This window comes from Lepisma saccharinum, chromosome 5, assembly GCF_977018435.1.
Source record: "Lepisma saccharinum chromosome 5, izLepSacc3.1, whole genome shotgun sequence".
In the NCBI taxonomy this organism is placed as follows: Eukaryota; Metazoa; Arthropoda; class Insecta; order Zygentoma; family Lepismatidae; genus Lepisma; species Lepisma saccharinum.
In genome coordinates, this window is record NC_139233.1 from 60,110,026 (window position 1) to 60,121,032 (window position 11,007).

Here is an 11,007-nt window from a genome sequence, read left to right on the forward strand (position 1 = left end):
TCAAAAAATTGTCATCACTCCAGGGCAATATAATCTATCCACTCTAAATGCTCAAATACCCAGAGGTGTAGTGTTAAGTCAAAATTCTGTCACTCACAGAGTAGAGATTGTATCTGCTACAGAAACAGTGGATCTGGGTACTATAGGAGAGCTGTTGGGCTTTGAGAACAACACAAAACTTGAAGCGGCCATCAAACACACTGCTATTAATATACCTAAATTCTTAGCCATAGAGACTCTGAATATTCACTGTAATGTGGCTGAGGGTATGATCACCAAATCAAATGGCATAGGCACTCACAAACAAACTGGCATCATTGCAACATTCAAACCTAATTCTGAATTTATGGAGCCCATCATCTACACTCCATCCCCAACATTATATTTTCCTGTGTGCCATAATAGAATAGATAATATTGAATTGATGGTCACTATTGGAAAAGAAGAATTAGTTGATTTTGCTGGAGCCACAACAACTGCAATCATAGAGATTAATATTTAAATAAAAATACATACAAAAAAATGGAAAATATTGAGAGTTATGAGCTACAATCATGCCCTCCAAACAGGAGGACATTTGCAAATTTAAATCAACCCAACACAGAGATTGAGGTTGATCTTGATGTAGGGGATGGCTTTATACACCCCCACAGAGCAGATCTATACATCAAATTTGATGTTGTAAAGCTCGATGGAACAGATTATCCGGCAAATTCAAATATAAGATTGGTGGACAATTTTGTGCCGCATCTTTTCTCTGAAATTGAGATCAGAAAGCATGGTGTTGTTATAAACAGAGTGGATTATCCCGGCATTACCTCCACAGCTTTGGCCACACTAAAATTATCCAAAACCGAGGCTTCTTACTACAAAATAGGTGGATTTGAGGCTGGTGATAAAATATTAACCAAGAGCCACACAGTGCTGTTCCCTATGCGCCTGTTGCCAGGATTCTTCTCAGATTACAAAGATATTATGTGGAAGGGTGGTTTAAGAATCACATTTAGAAGAGCTGCCAATGATAATAATGCTTTGATGAGGTACAGCACATTAAACTCTACAGGGGAAGCTTTGCCCAATACCCTACCTGATGAAGGCAAATGCATTATTCAGACTATGGAGCTAAGAATCCCAGTTGTTGAATATGAGGCCAGTTATGCTCTTAAATACAAAGCAGATATAATAAAAAATCCACAAGTACCTTTACAATTTTATACATATCAATGTGTACAGAAGCCCGCAACTGGTACTTATTATGAGTTTGATGCTACAAATTCATTCTCCAGTATACAATATGACATGCCGGATTTTGTGGTGGTTCTGTTTCAGACTGGAAGACACAATAATCAGGAAAACAATTCAAGTAGATTTGATAACTGCAACATCAAGAACATATATCTTAAAAATGGCAGAAATGAGGTATTTCCCAGAGAAAATTATAATTTAGACATGTCCAAGGATGATTTCCTCAAATTATATGAAGCATTTACAGCATACAAAAGGGTCACTACTGGCAATACTGATATGTATTACACACCAGATGAATTCAAAGCACAGAGACCCATGTTTGTAATCAACACTTCAAAGAGAAAACAAGTTGTGGTGAATGACAGGACAAACATTAAAATTATCTGTGATTTCCATGAGGCATTACCTGATGACACTATATGTAGTGTTATTCTCATAGGTGAAAAATCATATGTTTATGATGTAAGAAATGAGAGAGTCACAGAACAATTCTAGAAAAATTATATTATCTTAATACTAGATATACAAGTTGAGCCTGGTGCCCAATTGAACTTAAACCGGAAGTAAATATGTGTGTGTGTGTGTGTGTGGGTGTGGGTGGGTGTGTGTGTGTGTGTGTGTGTGTGTGTGTTAACACGTTTGCCTAGTTTTAGGTGTGGGCAAAAAAAATATCAAAAGGGGCATATTTTTGACAGGATTATGGACAACAATCTCACAGAAGTGCCTTTTATAAGTGTAGGCAAATCAATCTGAGGGGGCTCATCATTTCACGGGAACTTCCCGAGGGCATTTTTACAAAAATCTTTGATTAGGCAGGGTTCCACACTTGAGCAAAAAGCTCATATGGGCATGTTGAGCCTGTTTTAAGTGTAGCCAAATCTGCCTGAGGGGGGCTCATCCTTTCCTGAGTTTATAATATTGTATTTTACACTACTTATATGCGAGAATAAAAATAAAATCTCAACCTATCTATTTTCACGATTTTAAGTTCGGGTACTCCTTGTTGGCGCAGTGGTAACGTCGTTGCCTTGAAACTAAGGGGTCCTGGGTTCGATACATGGTGGTTTAGATACCACTTTAACTGTAGGTCCGATCCCCATAGCTTATCTGTTCATAAAGTGGACATACAAGAAAAATCCACAACAATTTGGAGCTTATCGTCATTCGTAAGCCGAATAGACAGCTTGTTAATTATGTCCCTCATTTCAGTTCACTACACATCACATATCATTCACAAAAAATACAATCCACTCACTACTGTATTCACATGCTGCCTCTAAATAAATTCCACGCACCAAGACCAGTCGACGCGATCTAGACTAGAACTGGTCCTTGACATTTCGGTAATTTTTAGATGCACTCATAAACCATTCCCGCTCAGCCAACAATTTTCTACTCCCCACTGTATCTCTAGTTGTTTGAAGGTCAACGACCTCTTTTTCAACTCCTCTGCAAGCGTTCAATGATGATCTTGTCCCTGCCATGTGACACACTTTCCCCTTGCCTGCGATAATTTGGCTTCAAAATTCCCCATTCCTGGGAAAATTACATGCTGAAAAAAAAAATGGTTTGCAACATTGACCCAGACTGTTGAGGAAGTTCAGAAGGTTTTTCCCCCGTTATATGCAACCCTGTTCTCTCTCCTGAACAGTTTGGCTCCACAATTCCCCGATCCTGGGGAAATTACATGCTGGGAAAAATTGGTTTGCAACATTGATCGGGGCCCTGTCAAGCTTGCCCGTCACCACCGTGGAGTTGCCCGCCGGCGCTGGTCCAGCCGTCTCGCGAATTCAAAGAAAGCGGGCAATATTTCCAACTCCTCTAAGAAATCAGGTGCATCTTCTTATTGAAATGAACAATTTTATGCACATTTTCTGATAGATATTTTTTTGTGTATTTTATTCATTGAGTCTGGGCTTCGCAGATAGCCTAGATAGCCCCGAATATACACCTCTGACCTCTGAATAGCGGACACCTCTAAATTACGGACATTTTTAAATTTCCCGGCAGAAATACATGTAGTTTAATGGCAATATTACTTCTCAATAACGGACATTCTTAATAACGGACGCTGACACTGAAAACTGCCTCCCCAATGCAAATAAAACTTCTTAATAACGGACAGCCTGAAAGAAAACGGTCGCAATTCCTGGAATTCGACACAACAATGACCAGTATTTCGAACTAGAGCGCATTGTTTCATGTTACACCGAACTTATTTCTTTTTCAAAGTGCAGACAGTAGACAGTATTCTTTGGGATTATCTTGAGAAGTGTGTGTCACTTCTGCTGCGATGTCGCAGAAACGCAAACGACTGATTATTTTGGGCAATCTGGGTCTGGCCAGAAATAGTTAGAGCCTATTGAAAATGAAAGTGCATTTTGAATGCAGTAATTTAACAAAGGATTAGGCTACACTTCGTGTACAGTATTTTCTTTTTTGAAATTTGTAATGTATGTAGGGATACTTTAGTAAATTTAAATTCACCGTATGTAGTACAGTATTTTGTTCCTTGAATGTAGGGAAAAAATATATTATGTTCGTAAAGTACGTACTGTAATATGCTTATCCTATTGTGTAACATCCTACACTTTTTTCTGAATAGCGGACACTTCTTAATACCGGACATTTATTTTCCCCCCAGGCCAGTCTGTTATTGAGAGGTTTTACTGTATTTACTCTCTATCTTTGCAATTACTAATTTCCGATCTCTTTGTCTCCATATTTTTTCTTACTCGTGGGGATAGATTGTACAGTGGCTAAAGTGGAGGTTTAGATCCCATAAGCATATTTTTCATTTCCTCAATCTTTACTAAAAATATGGATGAAATATGTTAATTCAACAGGTATCGACATAAGATATATATTTGCTACAACTTTACACTGAAATCTAAATAACACGAAGGTACGGTGAAGTTTATGGAGTGACAATTTCCAGACATTTTCAGTGTCGACAGTACTCACAAGAAAATATGCACAAGGGGTGACTTTCCACGTAGTACACCCAATTGTCAACCTCACTTCCACGCAGTGCACCCTGGACTGCTTTTTGCAGACTAACGAGGCTCTGGCGACTGGCACTATGGTCAGTATAATTAGTGTTGCCCACGAGACGAGAGGAGACTTTGGTCTGTCTCGTCTCGTGGAAATGCTGTCTCGTCTCGTGTCTCGTCTCGTGTCTCGTCTCGAAAATATTCGTTTGTCCCGTCTCGTGTCTCGTCTCGAAGGGTTCTGTCTCGTCTCGTCCCGTCTCATCTCGTAAAAGTAATACAGGACATTATACCAACAAAAGTTATAACTGGGAGACATCACAAAACATTATTCTCGAAAATGGGTTAAACCTGTAATCACTTTGCTCACTTAGCTATAGTGAGAATAAATATCATTCCTTAATCATAAGAACATGAGTATATCAAATAAAGTGAAATCTCCCTTAGTCTATAAGCAAGCTTTCACTGTGAATTCACTACCAACAGACAGAGGCGACACAATGCACGCTATTATAAAACGGCCCAGTCCGAACGACGGTCTAGTCGCTTCCGTTCGGAAGGTTGCATTTATTACTGTGGGTTCATTTCCAAGCGACACTTGTTGCTATCGCATGTCGCTTATTACTCCTATAACTTCAGGCAATTTTTAATGTTCGTTACGTCAAAGCAGAATATCTAATTGAACTAGCTTTTACTAGGTTTTTACAGCCGCGGTGGTGTAGTCGTTAGGGCGTCTGACTGCCAGGCGGGAGTGGGGTGGATGAATAAAGGTCGGAATTTTTTCGCATTGTCCCCGCATAAAGCAGCTCCGGGGCTCAACAGCCTCATATCAACGGGTGCATGGGGGCAATCCTGGAGGGCAAACGCGGCCGGAGTGTGATGCTGATCACTTCGACTCCAAAATGACCTTTCCCCCACATCCCGTAAATGTGCCTTCATGGTACTTGGAACTTTACCTTTACCTAGGTTTTTAGTGCGAAATCTTTGGAGTTTGCAACCAGCACTCGAAGCTGCTGTGAATTTTGAGAAGAGGGTCGCAAATGAAAGAAGGGTCTGTTTGGGCGAGAAATTTTATGACGATTGTCGCCAGTATGGCTGGAACAGGGCCGTAGAAAACAATGGCAGTGACTACCTCCGGATCGTTTTGCGCAAGAATGAATGGAAGAGAGCTCTTGAGGTAGCAGATAGTTGCCAGATTTAAGGTATTCTGAGGAAATTTCAGTAGGAAGATACAGGGATTTTGCGAGTTAAGATAGCTGGGACGCGAGGCTAAAGTCTCGGCAAATTCGTTACGGACAAGGTGTGACGAATTAGGATTTTTCGAGGGGGAATCTTAGAGATCTTTATTCATGTAATAGAAGCTGTTTTGAGTTTCCAAAGAAAATGCTTTATTCCGAATAAATAAATATTTGCAATTGATTAGTTATTTTGTTTATATTTTTTCGAGACTTTCGAGACGAGACGAGACTTTTCAGGAGCCGTCTCGTCCCGTCTCGTGTCTCGTCTCGAAAACGAGACGAGACAGGTGGTCAGTCTCGTCCCGTCTCGAATTTTAGAAAGGCTGTCCGGTCTCGTGGGCAACACTAAGTATAATTCTATGTGTTGTCCTGTGTTTTGTCGTTATATGTGTTTAGTGCCTCTTTACAGCCTCAGCTTTTAACCAAAGTCTGTGAAAGTGTCGGCCCCCCTATCCCTCGTTTCTATCCGGCCCTCTTGATTACTTCCTACTTTCATCCCTCAATCTCTCCTTTCACCTCACCCTGGGTGCCAAGCGAGCAGATTATATTTGCGCCGGAATTACAAAAAGGGGGGGGGGGGTTTCACATAACAATTTATATTTGTATGTCCCTGGTTCGTTTACACATATACAGCAAGTGAATATACAACTGGTTAAATGGACAGTACCGTAGTTCTTTAAATTATAACATTCTCGTAGGATATATTGGTTTATTATACGTAGTTATATACATACATATTTTACAGAGCGTTTCCATGAGTGTCTTGTATAGACCAAAATTACCAAATCTCTAAATCAATATAATTGCGCACCTATGGCATAACCATCGGCACTTCCCTTACCACCGAGTTAGCATAACTATCTCGGTGGGCCTATCCTCAGCTTAAATGATATTCCGTTACAAATGCGTTTCCTTACGCCTTCACTCCTTCTTTTGGGCATCAATTAATCAAATACGGAAATATCCACATAATCAAAGCTTTTTCTAAAAGGGGACTTGGGACAGCAACAGGGGCTGGCATAACCAGATGCTACATTGTTATATCCAGTTTAGCCACCATAAGTGGACTAAACTTGAGGAGACGTTCCTCTTTCGTCGATCAATGGTGAAACACTGTTTTTTCTAAAGCCCACTGGCCTTTTTATAGCCGGGGTAAACGTCAGTGGACGTGGACCCCGTAGCGTTGGAAAATTCCACTGCCAACGGTCTTTTGTAAGACAGCTAGCTCCCCCAACCGGGGAGATAAAAAACAGGGGAATCTAACATCCAGCAAAGCACAATCCAATAATATACACTTACAAGCAATAATAACATAAAAGTACACTCATGGAAACATATTACTTAACCCTACACCTTGTAGCTGGCCAGCAACTAATTATTACAATATACCAAAACCAGTAATGGTCAATCCGACCGTTACAAGTCAGAAAATTTTAAGATTTCAGTTTTGTGTCATTACAGTTGTTCTATTTTAGTTATGGTAAGGGGCTGGAACCCTTATTGTGTGACGGGTGCAAAATAGCCTTAGTGCTGATGCACCCAAAATTTTAAATTCAAATTCGAATTCAAAATATGCACAAGTCCAGAAGGAATATTTTTCAGACCTTTTTTTTTATTCAAAGCGTAATGTAACCAAGCGGCCTAGCGTCCTATTTTGAGTGGCACATTTATGTGGTAGATCGAATCAAACTTTAAACTGTAGGCCTAGCCGCGATAAGCCTATCGCAGACCTCCATGGCGGAGTAGTTATTACAGCGCGCAACGATGCAATGGTTCGAATTCCGACCTGGCCAGTGTTATGTGTATGTATTCCTTCATCAATTTAACCATATTTATCATCACTTATCCTCATCGTCGTTATTAGCTAAAACTGGCAGAAAAGCAACGTTAAATAACAAAACTAAAAAAAAAAAAATCAAACCGATTAGCCTTGTTTCAACAAACTTTCCAATCGTAGATTACCCTCCAGGAGAAATTCCAAACCGCCTTTTTCTACTTTGAAAATTTATAATATCTGCATCAGATTTTTCAAAAACTCTCTTCCTGATATAGTGGCATAGTCCAGCCTTACCTTAATCGAGGATAATTATTGTCTATTTTACACGAAGAGGTTAAAATGTAGGAAAACCACTCTCATTTCAAATGCAGCCACTCATGGACGTCCGTAGGATTTTTTCCAGGGAGGGGTAGGGAATCTTTTTTTTTCAGGGGGTCAAAGAAGACACATTTTCCCAAATAGTAGTGTTGTTCCCTCAAAAAACATTGCTTAAATTTGAATTTAACATGTTCATGCAATAATTAACACACATTATTGTGGCTGCAATGAAATTTTATGTGTGAAATATATAATTTTTCAGGGGGGCACAGCCCCCCTTGCCCCCCTCTTCCGGGAGCCCATGGCAACAATCGAAAGGAATTATTTATTGAAAATTAGCAGAAAAGGCGGCAAAAAAAAAAGAACTCGGGCACAAACACGGATTTCCTGTCCGTGTCGTAAGGCTGCGATGTCTACTCCTTATGGTTTTCTGTTCTCCTGATGTTGAACGCTGTTTGAAGCTCAACCAAAAACCCAGCACGTGACAAACCAACCAAACCAACAACAACACACAATTTTTCTTTCGTGTGTGCTTGATCAATATCGTGTGTGTGTTCGAGTAATATTCCCATATTAGGAGATGACACTCAGCCTTCAATTTTTAAGGTAAACTTTGCAAAACCTTGCACCTGTAATAAAGAAATAAATATTTTACAAAGCAAGTTTGACTTCTTGATATTTTAAAAGAAATGTTATGGCTATTTTCAATATAAACTCCCTCACCCTGTTTTGTCATAATTGCTTTCAAATTTTAGTTCACTGTGGAACTATCCTCAACAATTTTGTATGTGTGTGTGTTGGGGGAGGGGGTCAAAACATTGCCACATTTACAAAGAAAAGATCATATTCTGGAATAAACATCATCATTCTAATCCGTTAAGAAGAATTCACAAAATGCCACGAATTAATGAACTAAATTGCAATTTATATATCATTATCAAATGAACAAAATGGGTGTGGAAACAAGCATATTAAGAAAAAAAGATTGCTGTACTGGTGACCATCTGACCATATCTCTCTAAATAAAAGGAACAATGAAAAAATAAAAGTAGAAGAGTACCTTACCTAGCCTAGTTCAACATATATGGAGTATAATTGACATATATGTATACAATGTCATATGCTCATTTTGCACGACAGTTGTGCAAATAAATAACTGTGCTAAAACAATGAAGAAAAGAAGAAGACTTGATAAAAGGCCGAAGTAAGAAATGAGAAGGCATGGCAACAAATCTTGCCGAAACTTCAATATGTAAAGGAAACCGCCAAGATCGGAGACGAGATGAGATGAAATGAGTGAATGAGTAACTGTACATGCGACAATGTGAATTTGGCTGGGTTCACTGAATAAGTTGCTCTACCATTATACTGGTTAAAGTAGGGTGTTCCAGTATCAGTTTGAATTTCATGTAGCCTATTTCCCATCCTTTCATAGGTGGGAGATGTTCCTTATAATCTTTTCATCTACTTCGTAAGGACGAAATCGAAACTGCATAAATTCGACAAAAGTGCGTAAGAGTGCAATCAAATTTGTGACACTCACTGGGCAACTAAACCTAAAACAAATGAAGGAGAGAATTTCTATGCAACTTTTCCGGTTTTGTAGGTCTAGTGTTCAAGGGGAAGCAAGTTGGTTTCCTCGACATACACATTCATTTACAATAGTGAACATACTTATAACACAATTAAGCCTTGTTTCCATGATTATGAAAAACTAAATATGCTGACCAAGGCAGTAATTTATTTATTAAAAACATAAACTAAAACGTAACGTTTCAACCTTCTATTGGTGAGCCCAACTTAAGAGTTCAGTATGGGGCTTATGGGGACAGTGTTGCCGCATGGTGCGCAGTGGAAGAAGACTCCGGCGTGCATCGAAATTCTGCTGTAGTACACGCCGCAACAAAAGTTAGTGATTAACGTGACGGGTACTGTTCAATACAAGAATACAAATCCTTTCGCCATGATTTGATGGGAAGCTGTTCTTTCATGCGGCTGTGGTACAGAGTAATGACGGTCCATGGAGTGAGATTTGCAAATATCTGTTCCCGAATATACTTGTCATACGTCTTGCTGTCCATTTCATCGTGTACGTTGGCCGTGTTTTTTTCCCTTTAAGTCCACTTTTTGCACAGAAAGGCTAATCGGGACTGGACCTACAGTTTAAACTGGGATCCGAGCCACTATATGCCTCCAAAGGGTATGAAACCAGAACGTTACCACTGTGCCATCGGGGAGGCCTGTTTCACATTTATCGGCACACTGTCTTGTTTGAGATAAAACCGTGTTCATTACCGGCATGCACCAAAGCAAATCTCTCCCCCCGACCAGTAAGTGCTCGCAAACAACTCGTAAGGCCGCACAGAAAGTCTTGTTGTGTCTTTATTGTTTTGTCACTCTATTCGTTTTGCACAGTAGCAGCTCGACAGTCATAGGCGGGTCTAGATTATTTTTTCTGGGACGTGCACAGAATATGCTGTAAGCATTACGTAATATTGGAAATATAATGTGCAGATTTGCAACTTATTCGACACATCAAAGAGTGCCCTTATATCAGTGTTGTGCCCAGTGTTTTCGAAGGGGGAGGGGGGTAGTACGTATACTTTTTAGTAGCTGGTCCTCATATGCCATCTTCTCCTGCTGTTGACCCTCTTCTTTTAGGAATCCTTATCCAAGGGGGGGTTATGACCAGCATATACGCCCATTGGACATGTCACGTCATTCACATCAATATAATTGCAAGGGTTCGTTCTAGGTGTAATTTGTGGTCAGATGAACTAATCGGAACTGAGCCTTCAATGTATAATTCATCCTAGAATGTACCTCCGCCAGGAAACGAACCAGGGCCCTTCGATTATAAGGGGATAGCATTAACAGAATTTCCGTCGTCGCATTAAAATCAAGTGATCCAGGGTTCGATACCTGCTGGAGGCACATAGTACTTCGTATCTCACATAAAACTGTAGGTCCAGTCCCAACTAACCTATCTGCGCATAAAATTAGACTTAAAACTCAATCAATCAATTATTAGTAGAGGTGTGAAATAAAAGGAGTTCTATTGTATTCTTACTCATATGAAGGATAATTACAGAAAGGAGACTGACATTCTTTTAACTATCTAGTAAAAATGGCTCGATCATTTTTCTTTTATCTTTTAATATAACGCTCTCAATACTTTTCATAATACTTAGTCATCATTTTGGGAGGGGCAAGTGAACCTCCTCCCGAAAAATCCGGCAATGTATTATATACAATGTGCCTGCGAAGTTTCGCCGCACATCGCCTCGTATTGAAGTTATATTCGAAGTCGTTACCTCTTGACGTTTTTTCTGCTCGTTTGGTGTTGCAAGAGGACCTTTAATCGCTTTTACACTTTTACCAGGATTTTTCTGCTTGAAGTATATTTATATTTATTACAATTTGTCTCTCTTTACTT